Source organism: Anthonomus grandis, chromosome 1 (assembly GCF_022605725.1).
Source record: "Anthonomus grandis grandis chromosome 1, icAntGran1.3, whole genome shotgun sequence".
Taxonomy (NCBI): Eukaryota; Metazoa; Arthropoda; class Insecta; order Coleoptera; family Curculionidae; genus Anthonomus; species Anthonomus grandis.
The window spans coordinates 38,280,727-38,307,486 of record NC_065546.1 but is presented as its reverse complement, the minus strand read 5'-3'; the positions used below and the strand labels follow the sequence as shown (position 1 = coordinate 38,307,486).

At 30.3% G+C, this 26,760-nt stretch overlaps 1 long non-coding RNA gene across 1 annotated transcript; it reads right to left on the bottom strand.

Moving 5' to 3' along the window:
* Positions 1–13,857: 13,857 nt before the first annotated feature.
* On the bottom strand, positions 13,858–15,307 carry LOC126738728 (uncharacterized). Its single transcript, XR_007661427.1, has 3 exons — positions 15,173–15,307; positions 14,137–14,298; positions 13,858–14,078 (listed from the first exon to the last, which is right to left on the bottom strand). It is a non-coding gene; the product is annotated as an uncharacterized LOC126738728 (long non-coding RNA).
* Between the last annotated feature and the right edge of the window lie 11,453 nt (positions 15,308–26,760).

Genomic DNA, 26,760 nt, shown 5'->3' with positions numbered 1-26,760 from the left:
GTTATTTGTCATTAATTTATTACGTAATTATTTCATGTAATTGTTGAATTACAATTTAAAAAAATAACACAGAACGTAGTCGCTCCTTACTATTATTATATAGTATCTAAACGGCTATAATATCTATCTATCTATAATATCTAAGGCGCGCCTCGCCTGACGCACCAATTAAAATAAAAATGCAGGGCTGACACCCAATTATTGTATACGAGCCTCAGAAAGACACATTGATATTTGTCTTCCGAAATTTAGAGCAATTCGAACCATATACGCATCAAGCAGGTGGCAGAGGTCCGGCCGCATCAGCATTCAGCCTATTACGTCTGCAAAATTTACTCGCGGAAAAGACATTCGAGCTTTTGTCTATCGAAGTCGACCAGCTATTTTATTATGCTGTTGAGGGTTATTGTTTATGAACACGCTTGATCTGGTCGGCCGCAATATCTACATCTTAGGTTTTTTTAGTGGTTATTTATGAACGACTGTTCGATATTGGAAATTGTATTTTAGTTGTGTTTTTATTTGTCTTTAATTAATTTTAAAATAATGGATTTTATGGATTTATAAGTTATAGTTATACCTATGTTGTGTTTTTTTCTAAGTAGTATTTATTTTTATTTATCTATCTTTTTATGCTATTATAGTAATTATTTTTTTCTTTTTTATATCACTATATAATTTTTCTCTTTGAGTAATATTTCATGCGCTTTCATTCTCTATTTTATTAAAATGAATAATATTAAATACACATTTTTTTCTAATTAACGATTTTTATTGTTTGTCTACCCGAAAAAAAAGTTCACGCTTCGCCACTGATTAATGGAATGAGAAAATTTGATAGAGGTGTGAGTAGTGAGTTACGCTTGATGAGATGGCTAAATATGAGTGAAAGGAGGTTACTACATAGTCTTGTTCTCTTTAATAAAATTGTTTTAAAAAAATGTCCTAATTACCTTTATCAGAAAATTAAGTTTAGATATGACGCTCGTATTTTGGACTTAAGCATTTTATTACACCTCCTTTTTATAAAACTGTTTTATTTGAGAGGAGCTTTAGTTACTGTATTCATCTGCAATATAATAAAATTCCTCCTGAGTTAAAATATATTTCACCTTCTATATTTAGACGAAAGATAAGCAGTTATATTACTGATCTCTGTTAGCCTGAGTGTTGTTAAATATCTATTCTTTAACTTATTGTAAATTTCATAAGTCTGTGTGGTTATGAAACATTGTATTGTTAATCGGTGGTGCATATAGGCAGTTAGAACTTAATATTTTGTAACTATGCAATTATTTAAGATACATTTTGAAATTCTTTGTAATATCTAACCTCAAGCTGATTTGTATGGTTAAGCTAGGAAGTAAGCTTCAACTTCGCCATTTAGAATTTACCGGTTGTAAATTTTAATAAAGACATTATTATTATTATTATTATTATTATTATTATTATTATTATTATTATTATTATTATTATTATTATCAGATGCAGTAAGCTTTGCATGTTTTGCAAAATGAGACAACCACTCAACAAATAGCTCAGAGTTAATCCAACCGTTCTTTGAACATTTGTACAAGGCACCTAAAGGTCCATTTTTTTGCAGAGTTATTGGCATTACTCGGGGATATAATTATGAGCATGGGGGGATGTAATTCCCTGCAGCGCTCATACAAAAAACTCCAGTTATTGTCCTTCCCCTTTCAGCAGATATAGTAGAGCCCACTTTTTTTACTCCTCTGGCACAATAAACTTTCGGACATTTAGCTTCAACCGTTGTAATGCCTGTTTCGTCCATGTTAAATATTCTGCTTGGTTGAAATTTAAACTTTTGCATAAGAATCTTAAGATTAGAATAAAATAGTTCTACAGATTCTTTATTAAAAGATGAAATCCGATATAAACTCGTGCCCTCAGGCTGTCGCAGTTTTATCTCGGAAAATCTTTTTAGAAATCCATAAAGCCATGCTTTGCCAGCTAGTCCCTTTTCTCGATTAAAGTTGTGAATAATATTATTTTGTTCTGCATACCTAAATGCAAGCCTTCTTAGACCATCAGGTATCAACCCAAAAACAATTTTGAAAGCAGAAGAACATAATCTTTTAATTCACACTCTATTTCTTTAGATAATACAGTTTTACGGCCCAATCGAGGTAGTTTAAGATCATCTTCCAACAACTTTTTTCTAAGGGTAGATTCTGATATTTTAAAGGATCTTCCTACTTCCCTAATTTTTCTTCCGTCGGTCCTTATAGCATCTAGGGCTTTTTGCAGGGTTTCCGTCGTATAAGAAAGGATATCAGTCTTTCGTGTGTAATTTCTAGGCATCTGAAAACATTAAATAGTACTATTACTTCTTAGCATTTGATTACGTGAAGGGGAATCGTGCACTTCTGCGCACAATTATCCCTTTGTTATTGTCTTTTATAAAAACATGATGTGGCCATAAACATATAAACAATGTATGATTTAAAGGTGCCTAAATATTCACAATACTCTAGATTTTACAAATACATATAGTAATGTAAAACGATTGGACAAAAATTATGGACTAACCGTTTTATTTTCTGACCCCGAAAACTTATAAAAAACAAAGAAAAATTCAATCGGTTAACCTCTCGATCGTAAATACACTCGATATACTCGATCGTAAATACACTAATGGCGCCAACGGTCGCGCATACATTTTAGGCACTCCGTTGCAGAGAGCAGCACTGGTTTAGCGTTTCGGATAGCCCGCGAAATACAAAATATCATGGTGCGCACGATTACCCACCGCGTACCATTACCCAACTCTTAATAATAATAATGACCGATGCCATACCTAAATCTATAGGGCTATTTTCAGTTTCAAGATAAACTAGGGGAGCGGCACTTGCATTTTACATTCCTATAGATCAGTGGTTCCCAAACTATTTTCTATGGCGCCCTTAATGAAATCAAAAAGTAGTCGCGCCCTCCTAATCCGGAATATACTCATGAATTTCTTTACTGCAGGAAAACATATTTATTTTTAAAAACAACACAGTTTAAGCAAATCTTATCTAATTTAATCTATGCTGCATTTTTTTGCCAGGGTTGAAAATTCTTGGTTTTAACATTGAAAGTTCGCCACGTAAGTCACTAACAATATCAAGCCGGTTACGTTCCTTTGTTTTAATTCCCATTAAAACAAAAAATCCTTTTTTATACAAATAAGTCGTAGAGAACAGTATATAAAATTTCAAACCCATTTCCGCTATTGAAAGATGGATGTTGAAGAATATATTATCCAAAATATTGTAATCGCCAAATTTGTAGAGTAATTTTTCGCCACTAAATAATATTTCAAGTCGATTGCTTGTTCTCGCAGATTCTCTGGCAGAATGTTTATATCGAAATTAAAAGGATTTCGAGCAAATTTGAGTTGTTCATTGTCATGTAAATCGGGACAATATCATTGAAATTCATGGAAGAGGCTTTCTTGATGAGATATAATATCCGTTTTATTTTCTTGGTTGTTAGTAATATCACTTTTTATCCATTGAACAAGCTAATCCCGAAAACGAAATAAAATTGGCATTTGAGCTTTCAGACGACCTTTCCATAAATTCAGTTTTTCTAAAGAGATTTTTTTTCCTTGTTCTTTTTCTTGGATGAGTAATTATATTTGCTGACATATTGCCTTTTAACTTCAAATTAAGCATGTTTAATACCTCAAAATGATCAGGTAGATAAGTTGATTTGATTTGGAAATTTTCATCACCAAACGCTTTTGAGAATTGTTCCTTTTTTATTGTCTGAGAAATTTGTGTATTTCTATCCTTAACTCAAACAATCTGGATAATATATTTCCTTTGGAGAGCCAGCGTACCTCCGTATGGAATAAAGATTTTTTATGTTCTGACTCTAAATCAGACACACCAACAAGTTTATCCCATGAAATGCCCTTTTTTTCAATAAAGTCGTAAATTGTATGTATAACATTAGCGGCTTTTGACATCATTTTGAGCTCCTGCGAGAAAAGGATTTCTACCAGTATAACAGCACCATTAATAAATCGCACATATACAGTTAGCTGGCAACATTGTGCAACATCGATAGTTTCATCACACTGAATAGTAAAAAAGGTAGTTGTTCACTTTATGGGTTTTAAATTTTTAACTTTAGCTTCAAAAGACTCTTTGGTTTTTTTAGTGCACCATGTTTTGTAGATAAGTATCGTTGAAGGCGTGTAAGTCTCATAGCGTCGTTACTAAGAACCTCATAGCATAAAGCATATTGTGAGCAGTCCACTTGGTTCTTTACATTAATTATAAATCCAACTTGATGTACTCTTCGATGTACTCTCTTTTCTTAGTGTTTAAGAAAGTGTTAGGGTGGATTTAAGAGTTTACTTACCTTGAATAATAATTAAACTTCAAACAATAATTTACATAACTAATAAAAATCGTTAAAAAGTAAAACCGAACCAAATTTTTAATCAAGGCAAAGGCGTAGTGATCCCACGCAACTCTGACGGTCGAAACGAGACTGAAATCACAGGACACAAATATAGAGAAATACGTGTTGCCTAATGAACAGACAGAAATTCTGTTGACAGCTTTATTGATGTTATTGACATAGACGGGGGTGCCCATCTTAGGTAGCGTGTGGCGCGAAATTTAAGACTGATCTATTGCGCGATATTTAAATTTGTAGTAATTAGCAGAATTGCAGACGTTGATGCGTTAACTGACGACTGATGAGAGATATATTTAAATAGAATTTTATTTTATTTTAAGATTAACAATAAGCTTATCAGTTTAGAAATACACACTTTCAAATTTAAAAGTTGGAAAAAAATATATATTGCATCATAGACATCCCTCATTCAAGAATTAACACATCAACTAAAATATTATTTGATTTAAATTTAGTTCTTAAGATATTGCTTATTTAGGACATTTAAGATATTTAGATATAGATGGTTACCAAGACTTGTAAATGGCATGATAGGAATGGGAGCAAAATAAAAAATTAAATAAAAAAAAAACAAAACTATGGTCTTTTAAGAATTTTATTTTAAGATGAATTAAAATAAATTTAACAAAGGGTTTTAAAACGCATAAAAACAGTTAATCCACATATTATGGAAAACAACATATAAACTCCTATAATAACAGAAACTGTACTTATTTATTGAAATAAATCTGGCTTCTCATTGTAAATAAATAAATTAATAATAACCAGATATAACACAAATACATATGTACAAGTTAATATGTATGTTTTTTTTCTTTTTTATTTGTTTAGTGTAAGCAAATAAAAACAAAATATAAACTGTAATAAAAAACTTAATCCATGACACGATATAACTATGTAAAGCATGATATAAATACCATAATGTTTTTTTACTTTTCTTTTTAAACATAAATCGGTAAAAACAAAATATAAATTTAAAAAAAAAATTAATAAAATAAAAATTTCTTAATGCAACTTTAAAAGTTTTTATTATTACCAAATTTTTAAAGATTGATTTTGGCTTGTCACAATTGGGTAAATATGTCATAAGTCAGTGGGGTTGTCTCCAGTAAGTATGGAACATGAAACATAATAAATTAAGGTAGTATATTGTATATACAATATTATATTCTAAAGTCTTTCTTATAAGTAAGTATTGATTATCACAGTAGTTTTGATCACAATTAAGGTTCTAAAGTTCTAAATAATACTTTAAAGGGTTTTATATTAGTCTATAATTTTGCTTTAAGCAATACATGACTACATTTAAAAATAGAGAGGGAGAAAGCTTTATCCTTAAAAGACCATCTACGACCAGAAGGAGGATGGTTTGCATTTAAAATTTGGGAGTTTATAAAGTCCTTTGTTACCTCATTAAGATTTTCCTTAATAAACTTGAACCTAACATCATTATACAGTGATTTTAGGGATGCAACATGAGCTCTTTTGCTCTTGAGAAGAAACTTAAGCTAAGATAACTTACACATCACAGACTTAGTACATTTCTTCCTAATACAATTTCTTGCTCATTTGTAAGATTATCCTTAGACAGTCTTGTCAAGAGTGCCCCTCTTATTCTCAAGAAGAAAAGAGTATTTGTCACTATGGTCTCTCTTAGTTTTCAAACAGGAGAAATGAGAGCTGGAGGATATTGGAGTACTATCCAGATTCACAGTGTCTGAAGCAAGGTCTGAAGAGATGTTTGGTGGGTTAGAACTTGTAAGATTTGGAACCATGATTTTTGAGGGTTTTTGTTTTTGAAATTAACTTAGACCTTCTTTACTAACAGAGTAAAGATTTTCTCTGTCAATCTGACCAACATCAATGAATACATCTTGAGACACGCCTTTGGGACTGGGATGCAAATAGGACTTTTTTTCACATCAGCGTACCATCTAAGTCGCACAGGATTATCAAGGCTGTTAAAATCAGAACCAGAGAAGTGTTTGGAGCAAACTCGATAATTGGTGATAGTTTTAAATCGGACTTACATGACAGATCTTCCTCCAAGATTTTTGTAAGGATGGATTCAATGGACATTTAAAATATCAATGATTTCTGTAACTGTCTGGGCAATTACTAATATATAAACTAGTACATAAAGGATCTTTGCACAAATATCTTAATCTAGATGAATTCAAGGGAAAGAAAATACTAGACATTTTCCCGGTGGAGGTCCAAGAATTAAAACTGTGACATAGATATCCCCAAAATAGGATTTAATCTACATAATAATTATACCCTGGAAAATGATAATATACAGGGTGTTTCAAAACTATGGGATCAAACTTCTAGGGGTTGTTCAGTGCAACAGTAGAATCCATTTGAGTATAGGAACCCATGTCCGGAAATATGTCACTACGCCACTACGGCCCTAAGACGCGTTTAAATTTAGAAAAAATATTAATTACCTAAATAGGATCTGATGCATTTATTTTTACCTTTTGTATATGATACCATCACAACAATTGTTTAAAATGTCTTCCAACCTTTTTTCCAACCTCAATACACCGATTTAAACGCCGCACATGATTTCGGCGGACTACACTAAAAATTTGATCCTCGTTTTAAATGATTTCAAATGCTGCTGTTATTCGTCCAATTAAGTCTAGCTCTGATTCTACTGGAGTTTCGTAGACTAAAGACTTTACATGTCCCCATAAGAAAAAATCGAGCGACGTTAAATCGGGTGACCTAGGAGGCCAAGAAACTGCTCCACCTCTGGCAATCCAACGGTGCCCAAACCGCTGAGCCAAATACTCGCGTACTTGTATAGCAAAGTGAGTCGGCGCTCCATCATGCTGAAACCACATTTGCTGTCTAACGTTTAGTGGAACATTTTCAAGGAGTTCTGGGAGAACTTCCTCCGAGAAACGCATATAAATAGGTCCTGGTAATCGTTTCGGTAGAAGGTATGGCCCAATTAAATAATCATCAACAATGCCTGCCCATACGTTGACAGACCAACGATTCTGATGTTTTCTTGGAAAAATTGCATTGGATTGGATTTTCTTCGTCCCAACATGGCTATTCCTACTATTAAAAATACCGTCTCTTGTGAAAGAGGCTTCATCGGTCCACAAAACATATCGTAAAAAATTTGGTTGTGCAATGATGTGATTCAAAAGCCATCGACAAAATTGAACTCCAAGATGATAATCGGCTGCAGTCACACCTTGAACTTTCTGGAAGTGGTAAGGATGGAGTTGTTGCTCGTGTAGTACCCGCCAGATAGAAGCGTTACTCGTATTCATATTCTTAGCGACGTTACGTGTGCTATTTGATGGTTCATCGGCAACTCGCTGAAGCACCTCTTCAAATTCGACCGTTCTTACCGTTCGAGCAACACCAGTATCATGCATCTTGGTCTTAAACATGCCTGTCTCAGCGAGCCGCCGATGAATCGCAATAAACTTTTTGTATCCATGATGCTGTCGTTCGGGATAACGTTCATGATATAACCGCGATGCTGCTCATGCATTGCAATTTGTGGTATCATGTACAAAAGGTAAAAATAAATGCAGCAGATCCTATTTAGGTAATTAATGTTTTTTATAAATTTTAACGCGTCTTAGGGCCGTAGTGGCGTAGTGACGCACTTCCGGACATGGGTTCCTATACTCAAATGGTTTCTTCTGTTGCACTAAACAACCTCCAGAAGTTTGATCCCATAGTTCTGAAATACCCTGTATACAAAATGAACCTCAACATTATTAGAAAACACTTAAGTATGTCATAATTGAAATTTACCTGTCTCCTGCTCTATGTAGTTGCACGATGATTGGATGTTCTCTTCATGACTCAAAAAAACTCCAAAATGCTTAAAAACTTTACATTGGAAGGAAATCATGAGGCTTGGCTTGTTTTCCACCCAAAGGGAACTTAAAAAAGATAATCGTCAAAGACTAATTTTTGTTAAAATGTTATTAACATCACTATTGTCATATTTGATGTGTGTCAAAAATTAGTCAATCAAAAGCAATCGGCCTTCTTGGGTGACAGACTATTCCGCGCCGCCACATTCAACCTTCGTACCGGTGACTGAAATGGAAGAGAAAGACTTCGAGCGAGGACTGTACAGATATACTTTGAGAAAGAGCAAGCGCAGTTCGTGGCTACGCGCTGTTGCCATATAGTAAAAATATAATTTTTAGATTTTAACTGCTTTGTTGGAATATTTAAACTGAAAATTTCGTATTATTTTCTCGAGCTCCCGCGCCCCTCTTAATAATCCTTTACGCCTCCCTATGGGAGCGTGCCCCTCAGTTTAGGAACCACTGCGTAGATAGTTGTTAACAATAAGTTTTTATGTTGTTTAATATACAGGGTATATCATAAAAATAGTAATATCGCCCTATTAGGCATGGCTCTCATGAGATCTTCGTGATTCCCATAGAATATTTCTTATGTTATGTATTAGTAGTATGTGGTCTTCTGTTTAAGAGTAGAAGTTTAGTTTGAAAAAATCTTGCTGTAATATTTATATGTTATATTTATTTCACTAGTCATACAAATTGTGGGTTATGTGAAAGCATCTTTGGAAACATAAATCATATGACGAAAGCGCTGAGATAACTATCTAACCCGTAGTGCGCGGTCTCAAGTACAAGAAAAGGTCAGTTTATAAAAAAATTAAACTGATTGAATTGTAATATTTAACAGTTTTTAATTACTGTCTAGACACACCCAGAAAATTAACCCTCCTACAAGAAATTTCCATTAAATACTTTTCCAAGAGCAACAGAATTATATATTAAAAGGACTATACTTGGCAAGAAAATGGCCTAGCCTATCCGCAAGGGTTATCTTAGGACCCTTAATTGGAACATCCCTTAATAATATATAAGGCAGTGGTACGTGTAGGGTTATTATTTATTACTACGCTTCAGTGTCACAACAATTTTTGACAAAAAACATCCCATAAGGGCTTTAATAATTTTTGAAAGTTTGTAGTCGAAACTTCTATAAGCAATCTTTAATTGCGCTCCAATTTTACTTTATAATTAAAGGATGATGAGCGTTAACCCTTTCAATATACCGCTGGAAGAGTCCATTAACTATGCATGTATATACCGTTTAAGTTTATTTGACCTTACTCAATTAAAAGGGAAACGTTCAGCTAGTTAATTATATAAAAATATTGTAAAATTACTAAGTGACCTAAAACTTATTTGAAGAGTTAAAGCATCAGTGGCTTTCATCGCAGTAAAACTGGTAAAATTCCACGTCCAAGAGCAAGTTACAACATGAATAATGTATTTGGGCTTATTTACTTACAAAACCGCTCTACTTTACTCGTTTGTATTCGACAACAAAAATAAATTCTGTTATTTATGTTTTATTTACGAGGGCCACACTTGGTAGATTATTATATTTGAATAAATGATGGAGGGTACATTTGAGATTTTTTATCCCAAAATCGCTCTGTATTATGCTTATCGTATGTTGGAAGTCAAATTATAAAAATGGGATTTAGGACGATTCGGGTTGTAAAAGACATTGATGAAAAAGAGATCAAGAAACGCTAAACTTATTTTTTTTTATTTTGTGACCAGAAACCCCATCGTAAATCATTGACGGTAAGGACAAATGATGCTTTTAGTGTGATGCAGTTTATAGTTTAGTAGACTCATAAATTTTGTACAGCAGAAAAAAAATCAAAAATTAGTATTCTGTTTTGCTGTTTTCAAGCATAAAAATGCATAAATGCCAAATAAATATGAAATTATTTACAATTTTTCTTTTTGACCTCTGAAATTGATTAAATAATCATTGCAGAGACAAGAACAATTTAAAAATAATTCTTATAAGCTGGATAATATTATAATTATTTATAAATATAAGAAATATTCTGTTTACTATTATTTAACCTAATTATTGAAATAGTTGGCTTTGTTGTTAAAATATTCATTATAATTCGATTTTAAAGAGGTATTTAGGTAAAATTAAAAATGAGAATTTTTATTGATTCTAATCTATTGAACTTAAAAAAAATAACATAATTCATTTCTGACTAATTTTATACAAATATAATAATAATCTTTATTTAGCATAAATAGCTACATACAAAAACAACAAATTTCCCGAAAAATTAATAAAATAAAAATAAATATAATATTAATAATAATGTTCATAAACCTAATTCAACAACATATTTAGTCAGCAAGAGTACCATATAAGTAAGGTATAAATATATCAAATCAAATGCAGGGTATCCCGATCCCCGACACTTGCAACGCCCCGGTTTTACCAGCAATAGCAGCATCCCGGTTAATCCAAGGGATACCGCATTATTCCGGTCCGTCTAAACACTGCCATGTCGGCGACCTGAGCATCCCGCCATCAAAACTGGTTCAGAAGTTATTAAAATTACCACATACATAACCCTAAAGGGCTCTTACTAACTTTATAATAATATTATTAATTATTTAATTATTAATATACCTTTATAAATTAATCAATATACACTTATTGTGTAAAAATAACATATGCACTTGTGGTTACTATTAATATATGGATCTAAACAAAACAATTGATGTAATCAAAATTTGCAGTGCTCGCAAATAACCATAAAATGTTACGCCAATAGGTGAATTTCGGTCATCAGGTTAATTACCTATGAACTGGTGAACTAGATCGAATACAGGGTGTCCTGGTTTTTTTTGAAAAGACCATGTCAAATCCCGGTTAATCCATGAATACTTTTTCAGTATCCAGGTTGTTCCATGGATAGCAAACACAGCTCTTCTGCCACCCACAGACACATCATTACGATTGGTGTATATCTATTGCGTTTCAAAATGGTTCTCATTGCTCTGTTCTGTACAAGCTGCAACTGTTCAATTTTAAAGCTTGATAAATTGTATAAAATGGTTGAGCAAAATTCAAGATGCGGAGCTGCAATGCTAATATACAGTAATAGTTTTGTAGTCATTGATAATTGTTTTCCTACTCTTGCAATGGAACCAATTTTTTTGGAAAATTTTCTAGTTATGTAATCAGCATGTGCATAAAAATTTAAGTTACAATCAAATATTACTCCTAAATATTTAATTTGACTCTCATATTCTATCTTTTCATTATTTACCACAATATTAATATCTTTCACATTGATGAGCATTAATTTGCTCTTTTTGCCAAATAAACAAAATTTCGATATTAATGTATTTAGACAAAGACTATTACTGCGAAGCAATTTAAATAAATTAGATAAATCATTATTAAGAATTATTTGCATTTCATTTAGATCCCTCCCGATTAAATAAATCATAGTATCGTCAGCAAAAAGCTCAATTTTACAATCACATATAACATTAACGATGAGTTACTTATTATATTGGGTATTACGTCACTTATAGCAAAAATAAATTTAGAAATTTTTATCTCACACGCTTAAAAATTGAAAAGAAGAAGAAAATAGACTTATTCACGTATTTAAAAGAAATATGAACTTAAATCTGTAACGATACCGTTCGATAAACTTAATTTAATTTAAGTTTAATAAGTTTTAAATACAATAATTTACTTGAGGTATAATAGATTTTTTTTTATATACCTAGGAGCTGAGGTTCAATCTATTAATCTCTGAGCTCGTTTCTTCTTTTCAATATCCTACCTAACTTTGTTATGAATATTACAATTAAAAAACGATAAAAAACAACAAGAAGACCTACTTTTTTTTAAAAAATACCTAATTTGAACCAACGTTTCGGTAGTTATATTTACTACCGTTATCAAGGTAATTAAAGTAAAATTAAATTAAATTAAAAATAAAATATACTTATCTTTCAAATTTTCAGCTGCTATGTGGTATCATCAAAATTTCTTCCTAATTCGAAAATACTTTATATACTTTTTTTATATGATTTGACGGTTTATTAATAGATTGACAAACTATTTTGAAATTAAAATGCAAAAATTTCAAAGGTCAGGACTTCTTTAAAATTAAAGGGGTGTGATCTTAATGTAAATTAATCATAGAAAATACATGAATACTTAGAACATTGAAAGGCTAGAAGTAACATGCCGTGGAACTATGGGCAGGTTTGTTTGCTTGCAACATCTCTGATACAATGATGCCAAATGCTTATAGAGAAATGGCAAAAATCACTTTATAATATCATAAAAGTTTTCAGTTTTTTCCGAAAACTTAAAACAATACTACTGCTCCCCTGTAATAAAATATCAAGCATTTTTTAAAAATAAATTTGATAAGATACTCTATATCGAAGTGAATATACGTTAAATAAATGAAAATAAAGTACGAAGCAACGAGAAAACGTTAATGGCATCGCAACGCCGCTCGAACGCATTGTTGACGCCACCGATACAACCACTCTCTACCAGTGACGTCGTCAGCAAATATTTACCTGATAAATTTTTATTAATTATTATAGAGTTTAAATATAAGTAATATTACCATTTATGAGCTATTTATGTGTTTTTTTAACGGACTTCGTTAGAGGAAGGTCCTAATAAAAGGCAGCATTTTTGTCAAAGCATTTTTATGGAAATAAAATATTTTATTAATATAATATTATAGATTTCTTAATAAATCATGTTTTAAGACACAAATTTTTAACATTTTGCAAAATTTTATTATAATTATTATATTATACAAAACTCAGTTTTACATCACTTACTTTAAATCACATAATATATACTTCTATGGTGCTGACTTTTTCAAAGGGACAGTATTGCTTCAGCGGAAAGAGTTAAAACTACAAGGAGGTTCAAATTGTGAAGGAGTTGCAGGTTTTTTATAGGTTATAAGATTTTTATTATGAGTATTTAGCCTGTACAATGGTTTTGAGACATTTAACAGTGACCTATATAATACCTACTACCAATTATTATATCAGATTAATTTATACTAAAAAACAAAGCTTACCTAAGAATAAAGACAATGTACAATAGATTAGATTAGATAGTTTATTTGTAGTAATAACAAACAAGTACTTTTACAAGTCAAATAAAATATGTCATATATGTAATATTTCTTAAGTATATTAATAATAACTTGAGACATCTAATTCAATTTCTTTGGCTCAAATTTGTTGCAATCTTCGAATTTTAATTTTTTGTTCTTTTTTTTCCATAATTTGGTGATAAGTGATTTAGCTTTTAAAAAGTCCTCAGGACATCATTTTCATTTTACCCTAGAGTAATATACATAAAAATATAGTATTACCAATATTAAAAAGAAAAAAATTAAAAAAATGTATTATGATAATCCAATTGATCAATAAAATTTATGTTATTATAAAGAATCTTTGAAATATCATACATTTGATTAATTGCATTTAATTACAAATATAACACAATAAAATACTATATCACTTTTAAATAAGATATATAGAATTAGATGATACATGGCATAAAAGTCTTATTTGTACTTAGAGAAAGAATTGAACAATAATTTTTAAATTTGCTATAATGATGTCTATTTTGAGTGTATTTTTACCTTTTCCTTGGCAGAGTCAGGGAATGTGTAGCAGTTAAACAAAAACGGATTGGATGGGAAATAGTAATTGTTGACCTAGACCCCACAGTAACTATTAATCTCAGATGCAGTTATTGTTGATGATGAATGATCAGATCTGTAATTATACAAAATTTGGTGTATCAAGAATATTAATTTATTTTAATTATCCATACTTGTCTATATTAGCTTCACTGTTTGTACTATATACCATTTTGGAAGCTAAAGAAGTTTTTGCACTCTTCAGGAAAACTACCCTTGCAGCTTTGAAGGGTAAATCACTTGGTAAATTAACTGAATTATCGGCTGCTGTGTTTTTAACCAGTGCATCAGAAATCCTAGTAAAAAAATAGTTTTACACACATACCCAATTTAATAAGTATTAGGTATAAATAAAGCTTATATGAGTAACACTAATACTTTTTGTGACGATTTCTTTATACTAGAAAAATATATTAAAAAAAAAATTACCTTTAAGGTAGAGCTGATTTTTTTAATAAAGTCTGGCTACTGATAATATTATCTTCCTTATATAATAAATCACTTCTAAGGATGTGATCTAAACAAATATATTCTTTTTAATTGTGTTGATTTCGATTAATGAAATCCATTGTTCCCTTTGGGCATATATTAATATTATTAATATATGCCCAAATTATAATAAGTATTTGATATTTAATCAAAAAGCAAAAAAAATTACAGTAATAAATTAATATGTGGTGCCAATTACTATATATATATTATTATTATAAGTTGCAATATGGTAAAACAAAAAAAAATTATCGACCAAATTTTAGGGAAAGACAAAATTAACTATACATAGATATCAATATCTAAATAAATTTCAAAATTCTTTAAAGGCAATAAAAAATTAGTAATTTCATCTATCTACCTAATGTCTATATTAAAAAACATAACTATATATAGATAGGTATATGGGTATTATGCCATCTTTCTGCCAAAACAACAAAAAAAAACATAAAATCCTGCAATAAAACCAGGGACAAAATTCTAGTTTTATATTTTTTATAGCCTATTGATAGATGAATATTTTCAAAAATATATTTAGATTTAAAAATATAAATATTTTGGTATTTTACTCACACTTTCACATTCATGTTTTTATTAGGTTTATATCTATAAGATCCCCTATTCTACGTTTATGATGATGGTTACCCCATGATGTGATGTTATGAAAGTATCGGTACTTACTTGTGAAAAGATCGGCTTGAATCACCTTTTTATCATGATGCGGCACAAACGACACAAGTTTTTGCCATCCTAGCAATTTAAAAAAACACTAAAATGTGGCCTTTTTCCTTTTGAAACCAAAAAATTAAAGAAAATACACGAATCACGAACATAAACAAAAAGCCGTTTGACAGATGACACTATGCGTATGGCTCAGGCGCTTAAGTTCCGGTGTTGTCGCTTCAAATTTTTTAGAAACGGTTTTAGGGATAAGACTGTTAATAATTTTGTTATTTTTTTGCTTAAGGATATTATATTTATTCTTAAAATAGGTTAATTGTAGTATTTATATTTTTTAATTTAAAATTTCCTATAAAATACAACACAAGTAAGTTAAATTAACGTTATAATGGTTATTAAAATATAGCAAAAAATTTCCTCCGTTGGAAATTCGCGTCGACTTGACAACAGAGAATCGGCAAATATGTTTGTAAACAACACACCCCTCTTGCCCCTGTGCACATGTTGGACTCAAACAAAGTTGTTGTTTACTAATTCTAGCCTTTCAATGTTCTAAGCATGAATATTAAATATTTTAAATCATTAATTAATTTTGAGAATACCCTGGTCTACCTCTCTCTTTAGCAAAGGAATCCATGTATTATGAAAATCAACCGAACAAGTAGCTAAGCATTTATCTTCATTTAACATTATAAATGCACTTTCCTTTAGCTTACGTAATTTTGAAATTGGTTCCTTTTGCTTAAGCTCATATTTCTTTTAAATACGTGAATAAGTCTATTTTCTTCTTTTTTTCAATTTTTGAGAGTGTGAGATAAAAATTTCTAAATTGATTTTTGCTATAAGTGACGTAATACCCAATATAATAAGTAACTCATTATGAATTCATCACAACAATACAGATTTTACTTAACATTAACGATATCATTAATATATAACAGAAATAACAGGGGACCTAAAACAGTTCCTGAGGTACTCCATATTCGTTTATTACTAATTCTGACACACTGTTTTTAAACTTGACTTTTTGCGACCTGTTTTGTAGGTAAGATTTAAACCACATTGAAACTTTATGTTTAATACGCATCTTTTCCAATTTTTTAACAGATTAGCTCCATTTACAGTCTCGAATGCTCTCTTAAAATCGAGAAACACAGCCAGAACAAAGTTGCCCTTATCTAGTTCTTTCAAGAAGGCATCGCATATATTAATTACAGCAGATTCACATGAGTGACGCTCACGAAAACCTGATTGATTTATCATAAAAATATCGTTAGAATGACAGTATTTTTGTAGTTGTTCTTTCACAGCAATTTCTAACACTTTCTCTTAAACCTCCACGGTATTTATCGGTCTAAATTGATTGTGAGAAATAGTATTTTGTACTTTTGGTACAGGGATTATTGTTGACACTTTCCAAGCCTCTGGAAACACTCCGCTTGAGAGATGCATTTACTATATTTAAAAGTCGATTTCCAGCCACACTACATACGTCACACAAAACCTTTTTTGAAATTCCATTTTCTCCGCCTCCGATATTCTTCATGTTTTTCAGAATTATCTTTAATTCAGCTAGGGATATTTCTTTAAAATTTTAGAACTCCGGATATTGAATATTAGCGGGATTGTCAAAGGTATCATCAGAGATAGAATAGTTTGGAATACTATTAATAATATCAATACTATCACTTATAAAATATTTATTCAACTTTGTTGCAATTGGTAATTCATTTGACATCATTTGGTCATCAGATTTAATTTTTGGTAATAAAATATTTTTTCCAGGAAGTAACTTTTTTAGATTTTTCCACATTTCACGCGGATTTTTTTATTTTCATCAATAACTCCTCTAAAATATTTATCTTTTTAATTTTTGATTTGATTAACAATTAAGTTTCGTACTCTTTTGTATTCCCTCCATATTCTATCATCTTTTTCTACAACAGCCCTAACATATAAATTATCTCTTACATTTATTCTCTCACGAATATCAAACGTAATCCAATCTTTTTGCAAATATTTCTGTTTTAGAAAAATGGTTTTAATTGGGCACAAAGAATTTAATATATTTGTGATACTATCAACAAAAATTGCCAAAATATTCACAACCGCACTATTATTTGTCCATTCAGTATCATAAAGATAATCATGGAGTTGGTTTACATTGTAGCTCTTCATACGATTAATAATCACATCGCGGTTTTCATTAATTTATTTTCAAAGCAGGATGTACAGCCAGAAGACAATGATCACTTATCTTGGGTGTTAAATGAACCTTAAATGACAAATTCGCATTATTGGTAACAATATAATCAATTAATGTCTGACTTCTAATAAGAAAATCTCATCCATTTTTCACAAAGAGACCGACGTATACAACAGACGAAAAACAATGAAAAACACAAAGTCACGGTCTCACAACATTTACTTAAAGCTACACGTGTTTCGCTCTATTCAGAGCATCATCAGGCCTAAAACAATAATAATTAGTATTGAAGGAAAAAAAAAAAGAAAAAAAAAAGAGAGGACATTAAAAAAAAAATTTTTTTTTTTCAATACTAATTATTATTGTTTTAGGCCTGATGATGCTCTGAATAGAGCGAAACACGTGTAGCTTTAAGTAAATGTTGTGAGACCGTGACTTTGTGTTTTTCATTGTTTTTCGTCTGTTGTCTGACTTCTATCTGTAATACGAGTAGGGGAGTCAACAATTTGAGAAAAACCATTTGAGTATATAGAAGATAGAATTTTTTCACCATAAAACAAAGGTTTAAGTAAATCAAAATTAAAGTTTCCTACAATAATGTTGACACCTCAAACGCACTAACCTGACCAAGATAATCATTTAAAAAGTCCACGAACTTTCAATTTTTAGTTTGAGGTGGATGATATAAAACAGTACAAAGATATTTAACTCTTGATATTGAAAACTGCAGTGATAGACACCATATATAATTTTGAACACACTGTATATATTTTAATTTATATTTGAGATCACTTCTTATTAATGCCATGACCCCTCCAGTTCTTTTGTTATCTGTTAAGCATTGTTCAACATAGTAACCATCGATATTCAACTCACACAAATCAATATCAGCACAAACATGAGTTTTGGATAAAAGCAAAAGCTGAGGCTGCCAATCACTTACAAATACATTAATATTATCTTTATTATTTAAGTATGTCTGTCAATTAAAATATATAACACTTGAACCTAAGATTTCAGAATCAAATTGCTATTTAATAAATTTACCCTTTTAAATATTTTCGATTCTTTTAAGAGGTTTACAATTAGTTCTATCCCAAACTACATGATTAATATCAAGAGACAAGTCATATTTTTTAATCGACAACATACAATTTGAACATTTTATAAGAGTACTATTCCATTTTTACTATCATGATTTTCACTACGTTTGGGACATACTTTGCCTTGTGTGCAGTCTTTACTAACATAACCATATTGACAACACTTGTAACACATAATTATTCCATATTTATCGAACACAGGACAACGATTCCATCCTATATTCATTCTTTCGCTTTCTATAATCAAACTGTATGTATTTTCATCCACCTCAAATATTTAATTGAATCTATTTCTAACAATATTTGTTCGCCGTATTACCCTCATATTGAAATTTTTTGAACTATTATTTAAATCATTTTGCTTAATTACCTTTGTTATTATATCTCTGTCACTATTTACATTTTCATTTTCATTTACATCTACCACTTTAATACGTCTTTGTAACAATTTGGGTCTATCAACACTATAGCTTTCACCAAGTTTACTTTGAATTTCCGATTGGATGTTGGTATAGTCGCCTTCGCTCTTATCGTGCGGGTTCAAAGGTCACCACGTAATATAAATCAAATTGAAAAATCAGTGGCTGCCAAAATGTTATTTCCTTGAGAGTTTGACAATACATTGAACGCCGTCATGTGACATATTAAAGCCGCATATACACCTTAGATCATAATTATTAACTGACGTGATGCCTTTAACGCCGTAAAAATGTCTGCGGAATACTACGTATCCGAGATTCGACATGTAAAACATCCGTTGGTTATTTCCTTTCATGACGTGAAAAAGCCCATAAGTATAAAGCCCGTTGGGTATACGCCTCATCGGTATATGCCTAGAATCCCCGATGTTCTGCTAAGTTGCCAGACATAATATTTACTTTTCTTTTTTGAAAAATTGTCCGAAATGGACGGAATTTTCAATAACAATTTTTCTTTACGCAATAATATCTAAATCTAAGCATTTTATATTTTTTTATGAGAGCAAAAATGCCTCCCTAGCCTTTCATTAAAATTGTACATATTTCATTTAAAAATGGTTGTTACCTAAATTTTTGAGAAATTAGTATACGATTTAGCATGACCCTATGTAAGTGCATAACATACTAATTTGTCGATTTCAGGGCACAGCGTCTAATTTTTAACGATTATTTGATCTTGTCTTCTTCTTTGTTTATGTGTGATTGTGTTTCTTTGTAATAATTATTGGGAAACTATACATTTTGGTATACTGACAAACAATTAATTTGTATTGTGTGTGATGCAGTGCAGTCAGAGACCAGAAAACTACTTTCTTTGTTTAAAGGCAATTTCATGTTACAATGTCACTTTTAAAATGACATTTTAATTTTATGATTTATTATTTGTCGTTCGACCCAATCTATACGTTGATGCACAGAAAATTAAAAAAGTTGTATTATCTTTTCTTATATATCAGTTAAAAGTCAAAAAAAGATAAAAAATAACTAAAAAAAAACTGGTGAATGCGGTGGGCATTTCTATCTCCCAGCGCATTCACCAATTTATTTATTTAACTTTGTTTAAAAAGATAAATACGAGGCGAGCTACGACAGTTCTTTAAAATGTCGTTTTCTTAAGACAGTTTTTTTTACACATTACAGGGCAAAAAAAGAAAGATTAAAAATAACTTAAAAAAAAACTGGTGAATGCGGCGGGCATTTATATCTCCCAGGGCATTCACCAATTTATTTAGTTAGCTTTTTTTAAAAAGATAAATACGAGGGGAGCTACGACAGTTCTTTAAAATGTCGTTTTCTTATGAATATTTATTTATTTACACATTACAAGGCAAAAAAAGATTGAAACTAACTATTAAAAAAATGGAGAATGCGCCGGGCATATCTATCTCCCAGCGTATTTACAAATTTATTTACTTAGCTTTGTTTAAAAAAAAAAATTTGTACTTTTTAATCATACCTAAATAATAAACGAAATGCAAAAAGAAAACTAATTATTTTTTTAACATAAAAGAAAATAAGGGATTGCTTAGAATGTACAAGAAGAAGTAGCTAAAGCGCTTGGAATTAGGTTAAGAATGGTGCAAAAGGCTGTATATGAAAACAAGAATAATCTTATTAGCAGGAAATAATATATAGTAGGAAACAAAGTGTAAAAGGAAGAAGCCGAAGACTGAAGATTTAAGTGAGTGTGTAAAAATGAAGTAACAAATTTGACTAAAAAAAGAAACTAATTATAACTATCATTATCACTAACAGAGTCGGAAAACTCTTCGTCATTTTCCGAATCTTCTTCAAATGGAGCAATGATCAATGGTTCAACTTGGATATCGAGTACTTTTTCTCTCTTCCACCAGGTTCTAATAATGTTTTCTGTGTGATCCACTGATTTCCGCCAATACTCCTTTGTGATGTGATTCAATGCATCATTCCAAACAGCTTCAACCTGGTCAGATCTAAGCCCAGCACCCACATGCTTCTCATAATAAGATTTTGACCCTGCCCATATAAGCTCAATGGCATTAAACTGACAATGGTATGGTGGCAATCTTAAAACTTCATGGTCATATTCACGTACTATTTCATCAACAGCATATATTTTTGGTCTTTTTTTTTAGCGATTTTGCAATTGAAAGAAGTTCGGATTTTAGCATATATGGCAAGGGATTCTGATTTTCTTTTATTAACCATTCATAAGTTTCGCTTTTTCTCCAACTTCCATTTTTCAAAATTCTTGAATGATACGACGCATTGTCTAATACTATTAAGGAAGGTTCTTGCAAGTTTGGTATTAACTGTTCCTTTAACCATTTTTCAAATATTTCGCAATTCATATGGTCATGATAATCCATACTTTTAGACTTAGAAGAAAAAAATAAACTTGCACCTGGAACGAATCCCGTTGAAGACCCGGCATGTAAAATAATAAATCGTTTTTCCTGACCACATCCTTTTTTTTCTTTTCAGGCTTTACACAGATTTATCTTGCCAAGATTTTATTCCACTCCCGTTTGAAAATATCCAAGTTTCATCTAAGAATACCACTTTCCTTAACTTTGATTCTTCATTTTGTGTATATTATCTTAAAAATCCTATTCGTTGGCTCACAATATTTGGTAGTTCACACAAATATCTTCAATTGCAGTCTTTTTATAGCGAAAACCTATGCTTTTAATTAATTTTGATAAAGCAGAAAGTCCAATTTCCAAAGTGCCGCATTGCTTTAAAACAACCCTTAGAAATGGCAGCGTTATATTTGTTTTTAGCCTATATAGTTCAGAAATTCTATCCCTTACTTCCATTTTTGCAATTTTACTTAAATCTTCAGTCTTCGGCTTCTTCCTTTTACACTTTTTTTCCTTCTTGGGAATAAGATTGTTCTTGTTTTCATATACAACCTTTTGCACCATTCTTAAACTAATTCCAAGCGCTTTAGCTACTTTTTCTTGTACATTCTTAGGCAACCCTTTATTTTCTTTTTCGTTCTCGAAGTAATTAATAACATTAAGTGCCATTTTTTTGGCTTGAGGATTTAGAAATCCACAAAAAGGCTTTTTATTTTCCATAATTTGAATTATCTTGTGACAAATAATGTTATCCGTCAATCGAAACGAGACAGGCGTGTTTGTTATGAAAGTATTTGTTTTAGAACCACAGACATTTATCATTTTATCTTCTTTTGATACATTAACGCTGCATATATCTGTTTCGTTTATCTGACGCATTGTAGTTAAAAAACGTTGTTGCGCAAATTGAAATGAAACGTAACTACAAAAGTTTGTCGTTGATAATCCGATACACCCACACGATAAGAGCGATTTTGACTATTATTTCTTTTTCCGTGCCAAAGTTTAAGATTAATCCACCTTTCTTTGTCGCTCTTCCCAGTGTTACTCCGATTCCAATGTCTGTTGGTGTTACTTTTGTTTTAAATCTTCCTTTATTTTTTTAATATCCTTTGTGCCCTTCTGATTAACAACTAAGACCTTACTTTGGATGACCGATGCATATGATGCTTTCTCAGACAACGGGTTTTCAACAATAATATTTTTTAATTGCATACTTTTTAAATATGCAATTTCTTTTTTAAGGCTGATGTTTTCAGACAATAGTATATCAACTTTTTCATTAAGTGCATTTGTTTTACTGACTAATAGGTCTAAGGTACAATTCATATGATCTATCAAGTTTTGGTCGATGCATAGATCCTCAACTCGGCTTCTTTTCCTCGATCTCTCGGGTCTTTAAGTGGAATCCTCTTAAATCAACATTTTCACACTTTCCATGGAAAAACTCGTAACACTCCGTACACTCGATAATTCCCTTAATATCATCAAAACCTTGTTTACACTTGTAACACGTAGAACGGTGATACTCGCGTGATGCACCTCCGGTCTCCGCCATGGTCGGTGACCGAATCTGGAATCAATAAAATATTTACTTCAATACATTAAATCATTTGAATACGCCTTTTTTCACTTAAAAATATATTAGGTTCCGAACCTAAAGAGTCATAGAAATAATGATTGACTAAATAATTCTCACCAGCATTACCACAAAGGTAATTATTTAGTGAACCTGTAATCAATTCTGATAAGTTGTTATAGACTTTGTATTGATAATCTTATTAAATAGTTTTTTCAAACTAACAAATCAATAAAAAATTGATATTAGTTAAGGCATTATTGGCCAAGATCTGTTTGAATAATCATCGCCGTGATTCAGAGTCAATGTCAATACAAAACAACAACATATTGGTCACAAAAATAATGTGATCTAAATATTAACAAAATATTTCATTCGGCTTATCACTGGCCTGTGAATGAGAAACTGTTCATTAAACATCTTGATTTATAAATACTATATACAATTAATATATCTCGGGTAAGTTTTTATTGGCCTAGAATGTATTAAATAGGCATTAAAAAATCAGATTAGAAATTAAATAACTTTGAACTAATAATAAGGAAGATACTTTATTAAGAAAAAACTATTGCTCTACAAACTAAAATTATTTTGTAAACTTCCTCTTAGGACTCCAATAGACTTCTTTAATTAAAAAATAAACATTTAACTATTCTGGTATTTATTAAATTACCTTTATAGTAATTCAGAGCCAATAAAATAAATATATTCGAATAGAAAACTCCAAATTAATAAAATAATTAATTTAGATCATTATCGGCTTAGAATTGCCCACTGTCATTTAATGGCGATAAAATCATCTATATTATAATAAAACGCAACTTACTGGTCAAAAAAAACTCTAAATTAATAAAATAATTGATTCAGTTAATCATCGGCTTAGAAATGATTAGCTGGATTCTATAAATAGTTTTGTTTTAAAAAGGCCTTTATTGAATTCGAATTTATTAGATTTGCGTTACAAAAAGTAACACTTGTGAAGGAATTCATTTTAATATAGATATGCCCTTTTTTCATCAGAATTTGATCATTAGTTAAATATGAAGAACTACGAGTATGAAAATATAAAATAAAAAATGTAAAGGCCTGAAAATTATTAAATACTTCTCATAACGATTATAATAAAATTATCAAGTTCTGGTAAAATGCTGTTCAATATATGTAGATCAATTTTAATACAAAAATCAATAAAAGGATTGATTTATTTAAATCATTATTGGCCTAGAATTGAATAAATAATTATCACAAAGGTTTAAAACCTACGGAATCATTTATTTTACAAATGAAAATTATAAAATAATACTCAAATCTTAAAAGTAATAAATATAATATTTGGTTAAGATATTTGATAACAAATTAATTGACGCGAAATCAATTCAATGATGTTATTATCAACTTTGGATTTAATCACTTATTATTATAATGCAATTATCATTGCAAAAAATCAATTACATCACTGGCCTAGAATTAATGATGATTCTCTAATCAGAGTGATTCAAAGTCAATAAGATCATTGACATTATAATATAAAAAAATTAAATAAGAAAATATTAAAATCTCCAAATTAATAAAAAAAATCATTATCCACTTATGGAGAAATTTAACTAATCAACATTTTTGTTCATGAACCAAAAACCTAAATACTCTAGATAGGCTTAGAATTGATTAAAAATTCATCACAAAAAGATTGATTATAATCAATAACGTACTTATCCTTTTTTATGAGATGAATAATCATTTAATTTTGTTGAATAAAAGCACTCATAATATTCACTATTTTAATGACTCTATTCTAAAATTTAAATTACTGACACATTCATAAATGATATTTTCATTTTGTATTAAGCAGTATAATGCAACAAGTAACTGTAATCCAACCAGACCTAACCAAAACTAAAATAAAACAAATCGTCCGACTTAGTCTAATTAATAGAGGCATCCCGACAATTTCTGGTCGGTTACCGGACACATTGAATACATACATAGAATGTCCGGCCACCAGCTGTAAACCAGAACAGTATAACATTAATCCATGTAACTTAAGCAATTAATATTTAGGAGCTTATCACCACGAGGCAGTTAAATCCTGCACGTAACGAATAAATTATTAATTTTATTTTATTGCTTGTTTGTTTAAAGGGTGATGTGTTGCTTGTTTTATAAGAGATCAACTATTTTTCCGGGCTGATAAGCTTATTTGAAGAAGCACAGACAGGGCAGATTTATATTTCTTTCAGATTCTTTATACCGTTTTTGAAGCTTTTAAAGTTTTTCTGCATTTTCAAGTAATTAAAGAATAATCCCAACATCAATTTAACTATCTGAAGGATATTTATTATCTGAAGGACTTTAAAATCAAATCTATTCCAATCTGTCCTAAATTGATTTGAATTTCGAAAAAAGTTACAGGCAGTTAAAGTGTTTTTTTTTCAGACAGTTAAATTCATTGTCTATTTCTTAGTTAAAAGTTAAAGCAGTTAAAGCTATTTTAATTTTTTCCTGGTTCAAAGAAATGAAAATAACCTTAAGAGCTTAAAAAAAAGTTGAAATGCGATTTGAAATAAGCCAAAACAAAAATCAACTACCTAAAATAATTTTATTTGTCCTTTCAATAGCCTGAAACAGAAATTTCTTGACCAATAGCTTCAATTTTGGGAAAACGATAGTCTCTAATAGTAAGCTTAAAAGTAACATTAATGTGCAAATAGATGAACATTAATATGGCATAGAATTAAAAAACTGCCAGGTAGTTAAACTTTTCTATCTTTTCCAGGTAGTTGATTCATTTTTTTTTTAATTGCATGAAAACGTGATTTTTAGCTCACTATGGTCGCTAGGCTTTCTGTCAATTAAATATCTCCAATTTTTTTTTTGGTTACTAAACTCTTCGGAAAAGGTTTCATCTGTTCCAAGTCAATAAAAATTAATATTTCTACTATTTGTTCAAAAAGAAAAAAAATTTACTTCGAAGGCATAAAAAAAATTCTCATGGACGAAATCAAAAATAAACTTAACTATCTAAAAGGAATTTCTTTTTCTCTGTAGATTTTACGAAAGCACTTTTATCTACTGTTTTTATACCAGACGCAGTTAAGCTCATTGTCTATTTGTTACAAAAATTTAATATCATATGAATTTTTTTGAGATCGTTGAGGAATAGTCTTGACAACCGGCTACATTACTTTGACTACCTGGAATATTTTAATTGTGTGGAATAACAAAAAAGATATTAATTAGCTCATATACATAAAATTTTAAGATACCTACATACTAATGTTTGGGTTACTATATGTTTTCTAAAAATATGTGCCCTTGAAACTCTGTTAATGTTAAAATAAATAGTCTTAACTTATTTCAGTCGCCTTAAAGCTAAAAAAAAAAACAGGCCTAAAACACACCGAAACGTTAGCATAACACGAAGAAAATTTTAGGCAAAAACGTTTCGGCAAAGACTAAGAAGGCTAAGGCTTAAAATTTTATTTAGCTCCATATCTATTTAAAGTCCCAAAAAATTAAAAAAACAATTGTGAGGTCGTTAGAATAGAAAAGTAATTTCTTCCCATACTAAATTACTTGCAGTGAGTTGGGGTCATTATTGGTCAATCGATGCAGAATTAAGAAACTTTCAGACTTTTTAATTAAAGTATTTTTTTTTCCAAGGGTTAAAACTATTTTTATCACTTTCAGTTAAGTAAAGATAGTGATCTTATTATTGCGTTTATACTCTATTTCAGAAGTGTGTAGAGCAATAAAACCTCATTAGGTATGCAAAAGTGGTACCTGGTGATCCACCAATATTTTATACCATATTTTATTATACCTTAGTTGGGTATTAGTTTCAATGTAAAATTCTTTCTTTTCGTTGATTGCAGGTAGTGC